Genomic DNA, 18,217 nt, shown 5'->3' on the forward strand with positions numbered 1-18,217 from the left:
TTTGTGTTTTCCTAACTGTTACTCACAGGGCCGGGAGAGGAAAAATGCAGGCAGGCTGGTGCCTGCTTCTGAGCACTCAAGTTTGAGCAATAGCGTGCCACACAAACTCAGCTAGTTACATGTATGCTTTTCCCTGGTGGTGGCAGCAAGAAGTTGGATGGGTTTCTGGGCACGTCTTGTTCTCCGGTCAAATGAATGATTTCCTTTCAGCCCCGCAGGTTTGAAATGAGTTCCTGACACAGGCTCTGTGTCCTGTTGGGAGCTGCTTGTCCGTGAAAACAGCCATCGGACACAGGGCTCCAGGCAGCCCAGGTCACTCTGTGCTCACCAGCCTAGACGCCACCTTGTCTACCTGAGGGCTGGGGGGGAGGGGGGGGAGAGAGGCTGTCACTGCCACAATGACCCCTATCTCCCTCCAGGTGTCTTAAGCCAACTCCGGGCTCTGATGTTTTAGGACATGTGGTGGGATGCTCCTGGCAGGAGTTGCTGCTGCTTTTGAAGTGGCCTTGTGGCCGGTCTTGGTGGGCAAATGGCCAAGAGATGCTATCTTTCTAACATCTGCTGTCCTCTCTGTTGTGTGGGAACTAATGGCTGCGTTTGAATAATTAGGCCCGCGCACACAGCACAACAGAAGCACCCACCGCTCCATTAAAACAAACATAATTATCGTGGTGCACGGATTCAAAGCCCCTTTCATCCCTTCAGAACCTGCGGCCTCTGGGAAGGTCTGTGCGCTGGAGTGTTTGCTCGGGTGCCGCGGACACGGTCCCCTGCGGGGTGAGGACGTCTCTCGGGGTGGAGAGTGCGTGTCTGGGGGGTTTGGTCTTCGGACCTTCCTCTGTGCTCCATTACACTTTAGTCAGGCCTCTGCTTTCGTGTTCATTGTCTCTTGGGTGTCGTTTTTCCTCCTAAGCCGCTGGGGTCCTCTGGGCCAGCACCGAGATCCTGTCCACAGCCCTTTCTCTTGCACAGACTTTGGAGCTGAAGTCTGCTGACCTCTCTGCGCCTCAGTTTATTCATCCATTCATCATCACTTCTGCCCCAGCCACTTCCAGGATGGCTGTAAAGATCAAATGCAGTCATGGATATAAAAGTGATTTGCAAAGTATAAAAATACCACACAGATAATAAAAATCCTACAGCTACCTGGGTTAGGGCACAGATCCTATTTAACCAGCCCTGCCAACCATTTGACTCAGGATGTGGCTCTTCAATGAATACTTTTGAGAGACAGGATTTGTGTTCCTGGTGGCCAGGATAACTCTAAAAAATGACAGTCCTATTTATGAGAAACTCTGGTCTTCAGCTTCCTGGGCGCTGTTCCCTTCAGATCAGTGATCAGTGTGTTCTTTTCATTAATTAGCTGATCAACATTTATGGAACACGTGTAACGTGGAAGGCACCGTGCCAGTTAATGCTGAAATACAAATATGCATGCGGGCGGTGGGGAATATAAGGCTCTCCAGTCCCTTGAATCTATCAAACTGCGCCAATTGGTGGTAAATCCAAAATGGCATCAGGAATTCAAAGGACAGAGAAGGGAATTCCTGGACACCGCTCTCTTTTTCAATTTTTGCTATTTGTTGATGAACCTAGGGCTGGAGATGTGTCATGGAAGTAGAATTTGACGTGAAGCTTCAAGGACGCACAGCCTCTTTGTCAACGGAGGAGAGATGCACTCATAAGATGTACTCATTGATGTATTGATGCTAATCATATTTTGGAATTTTCCCTAAGATACTCAGCCACCTATTGCTTCCCTACGTGGCTGTACGCTCCACAGTACACGTGATGAGCACTCATTACGACTGTCAATTATAGGAAAACCCAAGGTTAGCCCGAGACAGACAGGAATCCTCAAGGAGCTGGTGGTTGCATTGCATTATGGGTGAAAGGGGAAATGGGAGTTAGAATTCTTCACTTATGTCAGCTCCTGAATGAAGAAGTGTTTTGTTCTCCCATTTGGAATTTTAAGCTCCATAAAGAAGGATTCAAATAGGTTTTGTTTTGTTTTGTTTTGTTTTGTTTTTAGATCTTAGCAGTACTCCCGGGGTGCTCTAAGTTAGAGGATCCAGACACACTTCTATCCTCTGCAAATCCTTCAGCTTTATAGACGCTGCCCAGGCTGCGTATAGAATCCTCACATCGGTGAGATATTTAACAAGTCATACGCAGACGAATAGGCACATTTTATTCCTGGAGGAGCTCATCTTTTGTAGAGTATAAAGGTACACCAGGAGGAAGTTGTAAGTGGCTGAGTACCTTTGGGGAAATGTCAGCGTTCCATAGAGTTGATGAATTTGGTCTGAGAACACTCTTCATGTATCTGTCACTTTAGTGGAGAATTATCATATGTCAGATGAAGGCACTGAAGTGAATTAGGTCCCTGGCTCAGGTGAAATCAAAGTGGATAAATGAGTTCAATGCTCTGTGATGCCATAAGAGAGGTCTGCACCACGGACCCCGTGCTGGAGGTGGGGTGGGGTGCAGACCTCTTGGCCAAGACCGGGAGGGTTTGCAGTGGAGGTGAAATTGGACGTAAAGTGTAAGTGGAGTTTGTCAGGCAGGACGAGGTGGAAGGAAGGCCATTTCTGAAGCAGGAGTGGAGGTGACAGGACTCCGGTGGGCCAGCTACGTGAGCATCATGGCAACAGTGGCCTGAAGGAACTCGCACAGTCAGCTAATTGTCTTATGAAAGCCCTCCGGGACGTTCGAGAATCGGGCAACATTTCAGAAGCACCAAACTGCTCTCACACGTTCTCCGCATCTTAGAAATTGTCCATTTCTAAAGTCAACAGATGACTGCTAAGAAAGGAAGATTTTCCTCGGCCAGGGCAGCCCTTACCATGTAATCACTAATCCTGTCGACCTACATTACACGCTCTCTTCCTTTGGGAGTTAAGATTTCGTGGCTAGCCACGCACTGAAAACCATGAGATTCGAACCTCTCGGCATTTTCCCTTTACTCAGGGCTTGGAACAGCAGTAGAATCATCATCCTCTGGAAACAATGAGCCCCTCCGTGGAGGGGCTCATCTTAGCCATCACAGAATATGGGACAAGCCAGTTTTTTAAGTTTCACAACGATGTTTGTTCCTTAGCTGATTGCCACAGCTCACTGTGGCCATATCAGTAGAATAACCTTCATTTCAGTCAGACCAAATTTACTCTGCACTTCGGCTGGAGTCTATTTACTTTTGTTGCATTATTTGGAAGATATATTCCACTTAATAAACTTCCATGTGTAGAGTTCCAGGAAGGCCTTGACTCAGGTCTAACTCTTCTCCAGGCAAAGAAATGTTTACCCCTGTAATCTTCCCAGGTACGTGAGTGTCCCTGGGACACTCATGAGGGAATAACTCATCTTATTCCCTAAGGGGCCGTGTTCAATTTTGTTTGCTGGCCGAGTGAACAGGATGCTACTGAGGCCCGGGTGGTGATGAGTAGAATAAAAACACTGCCTCCTGCTCATGATTTCATACAATAAATCAGAGGCCCTCAGGGCTGCTGCGGACCAAGGAATGCTAGTTCAGCCTTCACTTTGTACTGTTGAGTACATAATAGCGTATATCAGCCTCCTCAAAAGACAATGCTACCTTGAGGACACAAACTCTTTTGAGATCCGATATACAAAAATTGATTTTCCCGCAGCACCTGTCTTAGGATTCAGTCATTCAACAAATATTTATTGAGTGCCTACTATGCGTGGCGTCAGTGAAGACAACCTTAGCACTGGCAAGGTCTACACGTTCCTGCATTTACATGCTGGTAGAAGGAAAAACCCAAGAAAGAAGTAAATAGAAAAAAAGAATATGGCAGAGAGTGACAGCAGGCTGACTTGAGGCCTCGGCTGGAGACCGAACCATGTGGAGGCCAGGCTGGGCCTCCCCTCTGAGGGCTGAAGTCGTAAGCCTGAGCTTCCCTTTCCTAGTACTGAGGTGGTTTAAGAGAGTAAATGGTGGTGATGATGCTATTGAACTTCACCTTTACCTTCTAAAGTTTAGGTGGCTTAGCTTCGGGCAGTGTTTCCCATTTTTTCATAAAATTACAGACAGCAGTATTAACACTGTCTAAGGATCAAAGCCTTTTGGAGAAGTACAGGGCCGAATGAAGCTGTGTGTTAGGGGCAGGGGTCCCAGTGTAAGTTTTCAATGTCATGTAGACATCAGAAAAGAGGAGAGCCCTCCTAGAGAGGTTGAGGTCCTGCGCCCTGGCAGTGGCCATAACGCTGTGTTGGCTCCCCGGATGTGCAGAGAGGCTCCCGGTGGCAATCAGAAGTTCTAGGCCTCTCGAGAGCACTGAGTTCTGGGGGGGCTGCGGGAGTCACGGAGCCCAAGGATGGCTGAGGCGGGAAGGAAAGAGATGCCCCGTGTGGAGGACAGGAGGGCAGGGCTGAGTGGGAGCCGGCAAACCCCGGCTCCACCGCAGGCTCTGGCGAAAGGGGAGCCCTCCCAGGGCCGCCGGGGCTGTGCGGGGCGGGCGGGCGAGTCCCCCCCGCCCCACGGACACTGTCCTGCCGGGTCTCTGCCCTCTGCGACTGCACCCCACTTTGGAGCAGCCCGCGTGTGTCATCAAAGCCGCCAGAGCTGGAAACTCCACCAAACCCCTCTCGCCGCAAACCATAATCTTGCAGGCAGACAATGAAGATAGGACAGCTATTCAGAAAAACGCGTGGCTTTGGAGGCTCAGGACATGTCCCAACTGCACCTGCAGGTTTTCCTTTCCCGGGGCCGCCGGGCCCTGGCTGTGCTGCACCTGCCGCGGGCCAGCTCCCTGCCTCTCAGTCACATACCTCGTGCTGGGCGTGCAGGCCCCGGCCTGCTCCGCATCCTGCTCTGCCCTGACGGCAGCGCCTCCAGTCCTCGGACTTCCCGACACGCTCCGCGAGGGAGGCCGTGCCTCTGCTCTCCGACTGGGGATCTTCTGTAATAACGTGGAAAAAGAGGGACGAGCACCACTCTCTTGGCCCCTCCTTGCCATAGTCCACGGTGGGCCCTCTCTTGTCTTTGTCCGATCCATTGCTTGTCGGTTCCTGTCCTTATGATGGTTTTCCACGAAGCAAACCGGTCTGATATACATCGGTTTAAGCTGCGTGCACACCAGTGGGTGATCTTGGAAGAGAGATAACCCCAGTTGGGGAAACAGGAACTTGGGAGGGCTCGCAGGCTCTCTTGGGGAAGGGGCCGGTTGTGCTCTGCTGTCGGAACGCATCGATCAGCTCTTTGTGAAACCAAACGCCATTTGCTACCCTACCTGTTTTGAAAATTTCAGTAATTTGTTTCCAACTCTAAGAGAAATCTACAGGAATGGGATTGTTCGGAAAGACGGGGTGGAAGACAGACACCAAGAAAGAAAGGGCCGTGTCAAACTCTTCAGCCGTGTGCATGCACGAGGGAGGGGCGGTGGGCTGTTCCACTAAGTCACAGACGGCCCCACTCCTCTGAGCTCTGTGAACTACCTGTCTGACTCACTAGTGAGGATTTGCCTGGATGGCTTTTAGTAATACTGCTTCTGTGATGTGTTACTTAGCACTAGAACAATGTGAAGATTTTGCTACTAATGGTTAAGCACATGCCATAACTTTCCTGGCCCAGGTAGTGATGAAAGTAATGAAAATATTCTCTAATGACAGGAGTTTAAAGTCTTGTTATGTGCTTCAGTGGAATTTTTTTTTTTTTTTTTTTTTTACTTAGACATTTGTGTTTCCTTCGAACTCCCATTTTGTGTAGGGCTGGGACGACACTGCAGCCATGCGTGACTGGCAGGTGGGGACAGTCCTGGACGATGGTGGCGCAGAGCTGGAGGCTGTGAAGTGAGTGTCAGGCAAAAGGGAGAGAGGAAACCAGGTTTTACCCATTTGTTCAAATGTCCCTCCTCCTGACACCCCCTCGCTCAGGAAACACTGTGTGTGTTGGGGGATGGGGGGCTGGGCCACTTAATAGGAGCAGTGTAGGCTGAACAGGCAAGAGGAGGTAAAAATAAACAAGATGATGTGTGTCTTAGGGGGAGGAATATTTTCTTGAGGGATTAAATCATGGCGTGAGTACATAGCAAGCCACAAATTACTGAGGATGAGGCCCGTGCTGTTCAACACACCAAAGGATGCTGGCGATTGCAGGGAGGCTGTGACAGAGCAGGGGGCTTCCTGGGACGTCCTCAGTGGCCCCTGTGTCGCTCCCGACCTTCCGAGTGAGGGTCCGTGTATGTGCACGAAAGGCAAGAGGGAACGCCGGGTCCGTTGGATGTACGCATTGAGGTAAAATCTTTTCAACGCTGGGTCTACCGGGAGGCCTTCAACATCGCATCAGCTCCATTCCTTCCCGTCTATAAGCCCATGATCGTTTCAGCTATCCGGACTGCTGTCCTTAGGCTGGCTTCGAACATTCCTGCAAGGGAAAACACATATGCTATTGTTGGACTGATGATCTACCAAGACGTTCTTCTTCACATCTTACCAAATCATTTCTGGCTGCAAGAAAGACCATTGCCCCCCCCCCCCCCCCCGCCTTTTTTTTTTTTTTAACTTTTTTGGCTACGAGCAAAATAAGACTGGCATTTGGATGAAATCAACTGCCCAGTTTTGTTGTTCGTTTAGGACTCGTGCAGTGAAATCGAACCTTGGTTTTCATTTCTGTAGGTCAGATAAGTGATTTCTTTTGCAATGTGTGATGTTTGCAAAGCCTTTACCGGTCCTGAGGGTCATGCTTGGTCCATCTCCAGAGCCGAGCTTCTCAGTCATGCCTAGTCTTCTCTGCAGGATCTAGGGAAAGGAGGGTTCCTACTCAGCCGGGCTGGTGGGGCCCGAGACCCTGCATTCTAGCTCCCCGAGAGCTATTGCCCCTCTACGGGCAGCAGAGTACAGATGCTCTGTGGCCAAATGGGTCCTCGGTATGTCCAGATCCGCCTTCTAGAGAGAAGGGGGCGCCCTGAGGTGAACACGCACTTGCACCTGTGCTGAAGCACGGGCCCGAACAGAGAGACTCCATCCTGCGGTCGAGGGGCACGCTCTGTGCCCTCCCATCCCTATGCTCACCTCCAGCACCCTGTGTCCTTCCTGCTGTGACCAGGGGATAGGGTGACCTGAAAGCAGGTCATTCATTCCCAGGAGCTCTTTGTCTTCCTACCCGCCCCCGGTTTATCGAGCTGGGCCATGTGCCACGAGCGTGGGATGCACGGGGACACTACTGTGAGCAAGGCGGCCACTTTCTGCTCCCTACAGAGCCTCAAGTCTGGTCTGTTTATTATTCCTGGAGCCTGCACCGAGTTAGTTCCCCCTCGTGTCCGTCAGAAGTGGCTTTTCCTAGAGAAGGTAAAACACGGCTCTGTTTTCCTATACCACACACCTGGCAATCCCTAGATAAGGCTGAGGCTCATGCCTCTTTCCTTCTTTCCTTTTCCTTTCGTTTACCTTTCTCCCTCTTGCCTCCCCTTGTCTTCTCTTCACTTCACTTATCTCCTTCCCTCTTCCCCTCACGTGCACCTGGCTTGGCATCGGCCATGGACAGCCAGCTGTCCATGCTTCTGTATGGGCTCCTGTTGTAGTCCCAGATTGGCACTCTTTTGTTAACCGTTTATATTTTTCAAGGATACGGGTTTCTTCTAAGCAGCAGGATTCAAGGAACCCACTTGCGTAACCATATAGAGTTGTGTGGCCTGGCTGACTCGGGTTTTCCTTCCCCGTCCTCTCGGCACCGGGCACGGGGCACGAGGCAGCTAGCTGCCCCCTGCGTCTGCCGAGGCTGGAGCCCAGAAGGGCACTGCTTTTGTGGATGGACCTCAGGGAGCCGGTGACCAGGACAGATTTTGGTCTGAAGGTTGTGGTCAAAGTCCCGGAGGCGTATCTGTTGCTGTGATCCCAAGACTGTGTCCAGCTCGCCTTTATTTTCTGAGCCCCGTGTGGGGTTTATTTCCACATCATTTTCCATGAAATCACCAGAAATGGTTAACAAGGGGAGAGATCGGCAGGAAGAGAAAAGCACACGATAATCTGGAGACATGCAAGTCAGTGCAAAGACAGGTGGAGCTGGACAGGACAGGAGACCTGAGAAATGCAGAGGGAAGAAAGCCTCGCTGTGCGGACAGGTGAGTTCAGGTGTGTGCGGATGAGCACGTTCATGGGCGCGCACACACACACACACACCACATGCAACGGCAGCTTAAATTTGGGCCAGATAAGAAAGCACACTGAAGCTCGCATAGTAATGGATTGTGGTTTCGTGGTTAATAATAGACGTGAAAAAGGATTCCTGGGGCACCTGGGTGGCTCAGTTAGTTAAGTGTCTGACTTCAGCTCAGGTCATGATCTTGCAGTCCGTGGGTTCGAGCCCTGCGTCGGGCTCTGTGCTGACAGCTCAGAGCCTGGAGCCTGCTTCGGATGCTGTGTCTCCCTCTCTCTCTGGCCCTCCCCCACTCATGCTCTGTCTCTCTCTGTCTCTCAAAAATAGATAAAAATAAAATGTAAAAAAATAAAAAATTAAAAAAAAAAAGAAGTAGCCTGTGTGCCTCTGGTTTTGTAAGGAGAAATCCCCTGCGTGTTCAACCAATAGGGATTCAGATTATGACCAGGAGTTAGCATCCTAGGATGCTTCCATTCTTAGCTGAGAATTTTTGTAGGGAAGGTATTTTTATTTGTTTGTTTGTTTGTTTGTTTGTTTATTTAACATCCAAATTAGTTAGCTTATAATGCCACACTGATTTCAGGGGTAGATTCCTTTATGCCCCTTCCCCATTTAGCCCAACGCCCCCTCCCACAACTCCTCCAGTAACCCTCTGTTCTCCATATTTAAGAGTCTCTTGTGTTTTGTCCCCCTCCCTGTTCTTATATTATGTTTGCTTGTAGGGAAGGTATTTTGCCTCGTATACTGAGGAATCTTCATCACCGTTTAACGGTGGCTGAAATGCACCTGCCTTGGCCCCTTCCAGGCACGCCCCCTTAGGACGCCGACCCCTGGAAGAATTCCGGTCCTGCTCAGAAGTGCAACAGATTGGCGGCTGGTGGCCCACACTCAGTGCCGTCTGAATGCTGTAAGGGGTAACCAAGGGACCAACTGACTGATTGTACGGCTACTCTTGAAATCATGACACCGAATAAGAAGATTCATGAAGTGCAGCCAAAGCATACAATGTTTACATAATAAGTCATCTGTACCTAATAATACTAGGAGCTCACATTTATTGAGCATCTATTATGTGCCAGGCACCACCCTAAGTGTTTTTAATCTATTCACATATTTAAACCCTCTGCGACAGACGTTCTGCTGACCCCCACAAAACTAGACCGGCATTTGGATTAAATTAAACTTTCCGGTCGTGTAAAGTAAGGCAGAGCGGTCAAGGCGTCTGTCCTGGGCCACGTGGGCAGATGGTGGGAGCAGTGCTCAGCCCTGCCTGGCTTGTAGAGCCCACGCTGAACCCTGGCTGTGTGACCTTTCCAGGTATATGCAAAGGCTACGGGGGTGGGGTCCTGTGCATGGTTTCGGAAGGAGGGTACCCCATTCCTGGCATGCTGCCCAGTGGCCCTACCAGAAGTCATGCTTGCTTGATCCTGGGGGTGCAGCTCTGGGTTCTGGGGTGGGACAAAGCACAAGTCCCAGGGTCCCTCCGACTCAAACAGGAGCAAAGGCCTTGCTAAAGAGGGGTGCTGTGGGGCGCCTGGGTGTCTCAGTTGGTTGAGTGTCTGACTTCAGTTCAGGTCACAGTCACGTGGTTCACGAGTTCAAGCCCCACATCAGGCTCTGTGCTGACAGCTCAGAGCCTGGAGCCTGCTTCGGATTCTGTGTCTCCCTCTCTCTCTGCCCCTCCCCTGCTTGTGCTCTCTCTCTCTCTCTCTCTCTCCCCCCTCAAATAAATAAACATCTAAAAATCTAAAAACAATAAACAAAGAGGGGTGCTGTGCTGCACCTGCTCCCTTGGGGCTGGGGGACAAAGGAGTTCCACCACCTCTGGTTCTTTGCGTTCAAGGCTAGAAAAGCCTCAGTCCAACTCCCCGGGCCTCCCGCCCCCCTCCCCGCGTCCCGGGGTCCAGTCTCAAACTGTTCTATATTCTGACTTTGTACTATAACCATTCACACCCCCGCGGCCTCCAGAGCAGGGCTCTCCCCTTTCAGCATTTGAAAGGATTTGCTATTCCTGCATTCTTCCCCTGGAAGCAACAGGTCCTGACAGGGCATGCGGTTGGAGCCTCCGCCTGCGTGCCCCAGGTGGACTGAGGCAGGCCAAGAATGAAAGGGGGAGGTGTGGGGCGGCCAGAACGCAGTCACCTGAGAAAGGAGGAATTCAAGCCCGAGTGATCCCTCGCCCCGTTCCGTGGGTGCCCCTCTCCCCACCCGCCCGGATGCTGCTGTCTGCCCTCCCGGAGCCCCACAGGCCAGGACGTGGGAGGAAGGATCCAAGCAGATGTGCAGGGCCTCCCCAGCACGCGGCTTCATGGGACACCTGCCTGCCTCTCGCTGTCCCGGTGGCCTCGTCGGCCCCCCTCCAGCCGCACCTCCACACGGCTCACCCTCGCCTCCCTCTGGCCCCTCTCCAGCCGCACTGCCGTGGGCTGTGCCGTGGCTCGCGTGGCTCTCCGGGGGTACGGCTAGGAAGGGACCAGAATGTTCCTTGCTGTTTTCTCGAGCTGTTGTTCTGGAGGCCTCTTCATGCCTCAGCACTGCCTTTTCTGCCTCACTAGATCTTTCCCCCGGTTGCACATCCGGTCAGAGAGCAATTCCCTTCCCTCACACTCTCCCGTTCCTTCGGTCATGGGCATCGCTACAGCAACTGCTATGCCTCTGTGACTGAAATCCCTAAAAATACACTCTCACATTTAACACATCCTGCCCTCCCCACCCCCCTTTCTAACAGACCTCTCTGGACAGGGTGGGAGTTTGTCCTTGACCGCGTACTGGGAGTTCCCCTCTTTCCAGTTGAACGGGACAGTGGCTTCTCTGCAAAACTGCCTCTGCTCACAGGTGGCGAGAGTGGCCGAGAGGACCTTTAAAAAGGGACACTGAGCCACAGAGGCGGTGGTGACGCTGTGCTGGCTCCCGGGATGTGCAGAGAGGCTGCGGGTGGCAATCGGGAGTTCTAGGCCTCTCGAGCACTGAGTTCTGGGGGGGCTGCGGGAGTCACGGAGCCCAAGGATGGCTGAGGCGGGAAGGAAAGAGATGCCCCGTGTGGAGGACAGGAGGGCAGGGCTGAGTGGGAGCCGGCAAACCCCGGCTCCACCGCAGGCTCTGGGGAAAGGGGAGCCCTCCCAGGGCCGCCGGGGCTGTGCGGGGCGGGCGGGCGAGTCCCCCCCGCCCCACGGACACTGTCCTGCCGGGTCTCTGCCCTCTGCGACTGCACCCCGCTTTGGAGCAGCCCGCGTGTGTCATCAAAGCCGCCAGAGCTGGAAACTCCACCAAACCCCTCCCGCCGCAAACCATAATCTTGCAGGCAGACAATGAAGATAGGACAGCTATTCAGAAAAACGCGTGGCTTCGGAGGCTCAGGACATGTCCCAACTGCACCTGCAGGTTTTCCTTTCCCGGGGCCGCCGGGCCCTGGCTGTGCTGCACCTGCCGCGGGCCAGCTCCCTGCCTCTCAGTCACATACCTCGTGCTGGGCGTGCAGGCCCCGGCCTGCTCCGCATCCTGCTCTGCCCTGACGGCAGCGCCTCCAGTCCGCGGACTTCCCGACACGCTCCGCGAGGGAGGCCGTGCCTCTGCTCTCCGACTGGGGATCTTCTGTAATAACGTGGAAAAAGAGGGACGAGCGCTAACCCCCTTCACTCTCCCGCCTGCCTCTGTTTTCTCTGAAAGAAGTCGCACCAGGGAAACCTTTGCTCCTACTCAGTTCATCTTATTTTAGTTTCCGTCTCTTCCCTCCTCCTTTCCAGGAGGAAACCTCCTTCTCCTGTTTTCCGGGACAAGAGCAAGTCTCATTTCCCAGATGGTTTGCTCCTGGCGGGTAGGGACAATGTCCCATATCCCTTTTCCATGTCCCTTTTGCTGCCCGGCGTATAGTCTGCAGACATTGGGTATAGCACCGTGCACACATGATGCATAAATCCAGACATGATCTTCAGGGTCCTTGGAAAGAAGGAGGGTGCGTCCCCTTCCTAGTAAATAATTTGACGGTAATTCCTAAGGCTGCTGTATTCTTTTCTGCATGTGCACGCATCAACATACAGTGATATTTAGAAATTCAAGGAGGACAGAAGCCTGTTTTGCCCTTAGTCAAATTTACACTATCCAATTTAAGAACACAGCATGTGGACCAAGGTGTGAGCTTGGCTAGTTGGAGCTCACATAACTTGGATGTAAGTTCATGTTTACTCACGGGTTTCTGACTCCTGCACATTCACACAAACCACGCATCTTGTTAAGTTCTCTCTAATACGTCAGCACGTTAGAGCCAGCGTAACAAACACATCAAGCCTTGAATGTCGTGAATCACGACTGTAGACATTAACAGTATGGCGCCGATGGCCTTAGAATTCGTGGTTATCTTGACTGGATGAGAGAGAAATTCAAGACACCCTGATGTGTCTGTTAAATAGAATAAACTACCATGTGTATGTCTGTGAGTCTAAGAGAGATGTGTGTGTGTGTGTGTGTGAGTGAGTGAGGGTGTGGGTGGGTGTGTGTGCTCACAGGAGAGGTAATTTCACTAACACTAACTCCAATCATGAGAATTCCAGTGTTGGTTGCACTGAAGTTTTGTCCTAATTTCATGAGATTCGTTTCTGTAAATACATTAGATTACTAAAGATATTTTTAGAGGCATCCTTCAGCTTTCTTTAACTGGCTGAGTGGCTTGAGCAATGTCAAGCATGTGGTCAAATGCCTCTCATTTCCAGGTTGTTGATGTTCTTATTGACTCATCGTATATGAGCTCCTACTGAGAACACAAACATGTCCCAATGCAGGGCGTGTGCTCCACTGTCTAGCGCATTCCAATATCAATCTATGTATTTATATCATACTTCACAGTTTACAAAATGATACCGTAGACATGATCTCATGCAATTCTTACAAAAACCCTGTGAGGTGGAGACACCAAGAGTTGGTATTATTCGCATTTTACATGAAATTTAATTTGAGTAATCCGTAGCCTGTAAATGGGTGGCATGCATATGGCTTTGCCTGGGATGACATTGTCCCACTGTAATTATGAGGATCTCCTTCCTCTCTCAGTATCTTTGGTCTGGATGACAGCTAACCATGGTGGTCCCCACCGATATACACACCACCTTTCACTTATATCAGACTTTTTTTTAAATGTCTATGTATTATTTTTGAGAGAGAGAGAGACAGTGTGTGTGTGAGAAGGGGAGGGGCGGAGGGAGAAGGGGACAGGGGATCCGAAGTGGATTCTGCACTGATAGCAGTGAGCCCGATGGGCTGAAACTCACAAACCTGAGCCGGTGGGACGCTCAACAGACTGAGTCACCCAGGCGCCCCTATTTACATCAGACATTTTAGGTTCATGCAACCTATGCAAGGCCATGTGATACCCTGTGACAATTAGAGGCAGTCGGAGCTACAACACAGTGGGGCTGGGCTACAAATCCAGCTACACCTTGATTAGCCTCCTTGGGCCAGTTACTGGCACCCAGTAAGGGCCATATCATAATTGCCGGTGTTTGCCACTGACTCATAGTCTCTCATCACTGGCGTCTTCTTCAGATGGACGTCTTTCTTTGGCATCACCCAAGCTGGCCCAAGAAACATTCTTTGTCCTTCTCCATTTGAGGGGCCCTGCCCTTCCTCTCCTTCTGGAAGGACTTCTGTCTTTCTCCTCACAAACCAGCAATGGTCTCAGGCTCTGATTTCTCCTTCTGTTGTTCGTTGACCCTCACTTCACTTTTCCCCCTTTGCTGACCATGGAGTCATAAGGTCTGAGGGCCCAGCCACCATTCGTGAACCCCATTTACCACAGGTGGACTTTGACAAGGCAAGGTCCCAGCCCAATGTCTAGATTCCTATTGGTACCAACCGCAGGCACACCTTTGCATCCAAATCGGAGACTGCAACTAAAGGAAGGAAGCTCCAAGGTGTTTCCGATGAGGACTGTGCCCTGGAGAGAGTTGTCAACATCTCACTTCCTGGCATGCCACATACCCAACACTTCCAGGGAGCCATGAAGGGGCGCTCCGAAGATTCTTCAGGAAGCAGGGGTGCTCAGTTATTTCAAACGTCAGGGGGATGTATGGCAAGAACACATACTTCTTCAGAGAAGGATCTTCAATGTTAGAACTAAATGCGGCCTGAGTCTTGGCTTTGTTCTTTACCAGGGTAGGACGTGGAGAGAGTTTCTTGATTTTCTTAAACTCCTATTTCCTCAATCTGCAGGATAAAGAAGTAACTGATGTTTATGTTTACCTCTTAGGACGGTTGTGAGAAATGAGTGAGATAGGAAATGTAGAGTGCTTATCATAATACCCGGAACAAAAGTGCTCATTGGATTTTTGTATAATGTGTTCTTGAGATTGCCAGGACGGTTTTATCCCGCTTGCCCACTATATTGCATTTCTGAAGGACTCATTAAGGAAGACTTGACCAAATGGTTTTAATTACTCTTCGGGAGTGCTTGGGGCTTTGGAGCTAATCACTCCTACCAGGAGGTGGTGACTCAAGCTCTCAATGTCTCTCGCAAGGGAGAACTTGTAAATTCCTCTGCTTCCTTCCAAGCCATTCGCCATCTTCAGGCTCACTGTTGCCCGGCTCTTGGCTGAGGTATGGCCTTGGTCCACACGAAGACTTTGGAGACAGGGACAGGAGACGGGAAGGTGCACCTCGGGTGAAGGGGAGGACAGCCTGTATTTCACCCAATTTATTCAAATGCCCTTTAAGCTGACAAGCTTCTCACCCAGGGAACTTTCTGTGAGTCTGGCTGGGGCCACATAATAGGAGTAGTGTGGAGCTCAACAGGCAGGAGGGAGGTAAAAATAAACAAGAGGATGTGTGTCTTAGGGGGAGGAATATTTTCTTGACGGATTAGGTAGGAGGCAGGAGGTACACAGAAAGCCACAAATTACCAGTGATGGAACTGTGAGCCGTTAACCGCTGCTCAGGTTAATGGCACTCTGATAAAGACGTTTCAAGTGTGGAAGCATGCAGCAAATTTCCTGCCTTTTTTCCCCCCTCGTTTGAAACTGAGCAAGTTTCCTTGAGAAGCTATCTCATGAGAAGGGGACGTTGATTTGCTTGGTATGTATTTTGGCTTCTCCTTCAGGAGTAACTGAGACTGGAAAACACTTAAAGAGATAGTCTGCTTCACCCTAACAGAGAACATGGTCACTGAATCAGGAAAGACACATGTATCGTTTCTCCCTCTTTTTGAAATATTACCAGCCAATCCTCAAGACTTGCTAAAGTGTAAGTAGCGTATGCATAGGTTAAGTTTCTATTTCATTACAGATTGTTTATAATAATCTCTGCGTGTCAAATGCAATGGCCATCCTTTCTTGGCCACACCAGGTGAGAATTACCATCCGCTCTGGATGACTGTGTGAGACTTGGGGTGGTGGGGGTGGAATCCTGCGAGGGAAGGGACACAGATTAAATGCAGTCAGCAAAACTGGGCCGTCCAAGGAGCTGTTCCGAGTAGCCTTTCCCAGACACGGCTGTCCCCACAGTTTCAAAGTATATTTCATTCTAACTCCCTCTAACCACGTCCTCTGATTAAAAATGACATAACTTTTGGGGGGAGGGGTGGAGAAGGGCAGGAGAGGGGTCGTCACTGTGCTTCCAGGGAGTGAAGGGGATGACACAACACGGCTGTCGCAGGCACGAGTGAGGTGACGGCAGGGTAACCCAACTCCCGCTGTGTTCACCCTCGCAAGGTGGGAACCTGGTGAACGCTGTGGATGACTTTACGCAAGCAATTGCAGGCTTGGCTTCTTAGCAAGTGCGATCTTGTACACAAAGCTATCTGCAGGTTAAGAATGCGGGACTACCAGTTTTCGGGGGTAGTTTCTAAATCCTGTAGTCTGAGACATGTGCTTGATTGTTTCCCAAACAGACTCTCTGCACGCTGTGAGCGAGGCAGCGTTTGTCTGTCCCACGGGGGCCCGGCTGGCTTTCTGCTGGTCACCCGAGGGCACTGGGAGAAGGGAAGCCAAGGTTCCGAGGAGCCGGTGGGAGGAAGGCCACGTTCGGTCCTCCAACTCAAACTGCTCGTCCACGGTGCCGCCCCAGCCACCCAGAGGCAGGCGGAATGGGATGGGGTGAAGTCAGGGCAAGCCGGCAGCAGGCAGGCAAGGCCCGGAGGAGGCCGCCGAGCTCGGAGCGAGAGGAAAGAGGCTGTTTCCTCAAAGGTGCTCTGTGTCCTCGGATGGCCCGGCTATCGAGCTGGGAGGATGGTCAGCGTGAAGATCATTTATGCGTTGTCACAGCCGGACAAGTGAGAGAACCCGGAAATCCAGACACTGGCACAGACGGAAATGATTTGGGCGGCCACGAGGCGCAACAGTGTAGGGGGTGTGGTCTGTAGTATTCGGGGCGAGGGCGGGGCGAGGGCGGGGCGAGGGCGGGGCGAGGGCGGGGCGCTCTCACACGGAGCTCGCGAGTCCTACAGTCAAGTGCTGACGCCATCTTAAGTTCCACCGAAATTACTCGGGCGTTTCTAAAAAGGCCTTTTCGGGGGCGCCTGGGTGGCTCCGTCGGTCGGGCCTCCGACTTCGGCTCGGGTCGTGATCTCACACTCCGTGAGTTCGAGCCCCGCGCCGGGCTCTGTGCGGACGGCTCGGAGCCCGCTTGGGATTCTCTGTCTCCCCCATCTCTCTGCCCCTCCCCTGCGCATGCTGTCTCTGTCTCAAAAATAAATAAAAAAACATTTAAGAAAATAATAAAATTTTAAAAAGGCTTTTCCAGTTTTAAATAATGTCAAGTAACGAAATAGGGTCATTCACACGGAAGTCACTTTTTATACAATCTACAGTACCAATTTTAGGTGCAGGTGTAGAAGAATAGTCCCCTAAATGAGAACTCAAAACCATGGTCCATCATGGTCCACAACATCCGCGAAGACGTTAAAAGGAGGTGCACCCCAGAGACGCGGACCGGGCAGCCCGGGCACCAGGCACGGCAGAAACCCCGAAGCCAGGCCCCGAACCCAACATTCGCTTTTACACACGTACCCCGAGTAAGCCCGCACTGATGCATGTGAAGAGATTTATTTACGAGGACAGTTCACTTTGGAAATTATTTGTAAAAAAAAAAAAAAAAAAACCAACCAACCAACCAACCAAAAAAACGTGGGAACAACCAAAATGTCAGTGACGGGGAGGAGCTTAATCAAGCCTGTTGGGATGGACCAGGTGGTCATGGCACGTCAGGCTGCAGGCAAACAGAAGTCGACCCGAGAAAATGCCATGAGCTGGAGGTCCATCAAAAAGGAGCTTAAAAAAGGGCATTTTCTGGGGCGCTGGGTGGCGCAGTCGGTTGAGCATCCGACTTCAGCCAGGTCACGATCTCGCGGTCCGGGAGTTCGAGCCCCGCGTCGGGCTCTGGGCTGATGGCTCCGAGCCTGGAGCCTGTTTCCGATTCTGTGTCTCCCTCTCTCTCTGCCCCTCCCCCGTTCATGCTCTGTCTCTCTCTGTCCCAAAAATAAATAAAAATGTTGAAAAAAAATTAAAAAAAAAAAAGGAAAAAAAAAGGGCATTTTCAACGTGATCATCTAAAAAAAAAATATAGGTCTACTCTGGGCAAAAATATAGCTATACTTACAAATGCCTTCAGAAAGCCTGAAAGAATGTATACCAGAGTATTCATGAATATTTTATTTTTTAATTTCCTAAACTTCTGAAATGGTCTTCAGCGAACCTCTCTTACTTCATAATCAGAAACACATAATTTTTAAAAAATCAAAGCACTGTGCGTTCCCCTGTTTAGAGCTACTCAAGGCAGGAAAATGGTGTCGAGGTCCATCTATGTAAGAATCTAAAATTTTAAGAAAATACATAGGCGGTAAAATACCTTTTATTTCATGGAATCACTTATTCCATTTATTTGTATCAGTCCTTTTTTTTTTTTTTTAAACACAAGGTACTCTTTTGCTCAAACTTAATACGTATGTTAACGAAAGGGACTTAATGTCTCAAGTAGGCTCTGAGCGTTTACCTGTGGACGGAGGGCATAGCTGCAGATTTGCACGCTCTCAGCTGCCTGCACGCAGGTCAGAAAGGGGTGAACGGCAGCTACCGGAACCTAAGCGGGCCCCATCTTTCTCCTGTTGCGCCCAGTGCCTAC

At 50.8% G+C, this 18,217-nt stretch overlaps 1 long non-coding RNA gene across 1 annotated transcript; it reads right to left on the reverse strand.

The window, feature by feature from the left end:
* Positions 1–5,992: 5,992 nt before the first annotated feature.
* LOC122496044 lies at positions 5,993–6,755 on the reverse strand. The gene is made up of 2 exons (XR_006300657.1): positions 6,617–6,755; positions 5,993–6,385 (listed from the first exon to the last, which is right to left on the reverse strand). It is a non-coding gene; the product is annotated as an uncharacterized LOC122496044 (long non-coding RNA).
* Positions 6,756–18,217: the final 11,462 nt, after the last annotated feature.

Source organism: Prionailurus bengalensis, chromosome F2 (assembly GCF_016509475.1).
Source record: "Prionailurus bengalensis isolate Pbe53 chromosome F2, Fcat_Pben_1.1_paternal_pri, whole genome shotgun sequence".
NCBI classification, from domain to species: Eukaryota; Metazoa; Chordata; class Mammalia; order Carnivora; family Felidae; genus Prionailurus; species Prionailurus bengalensis.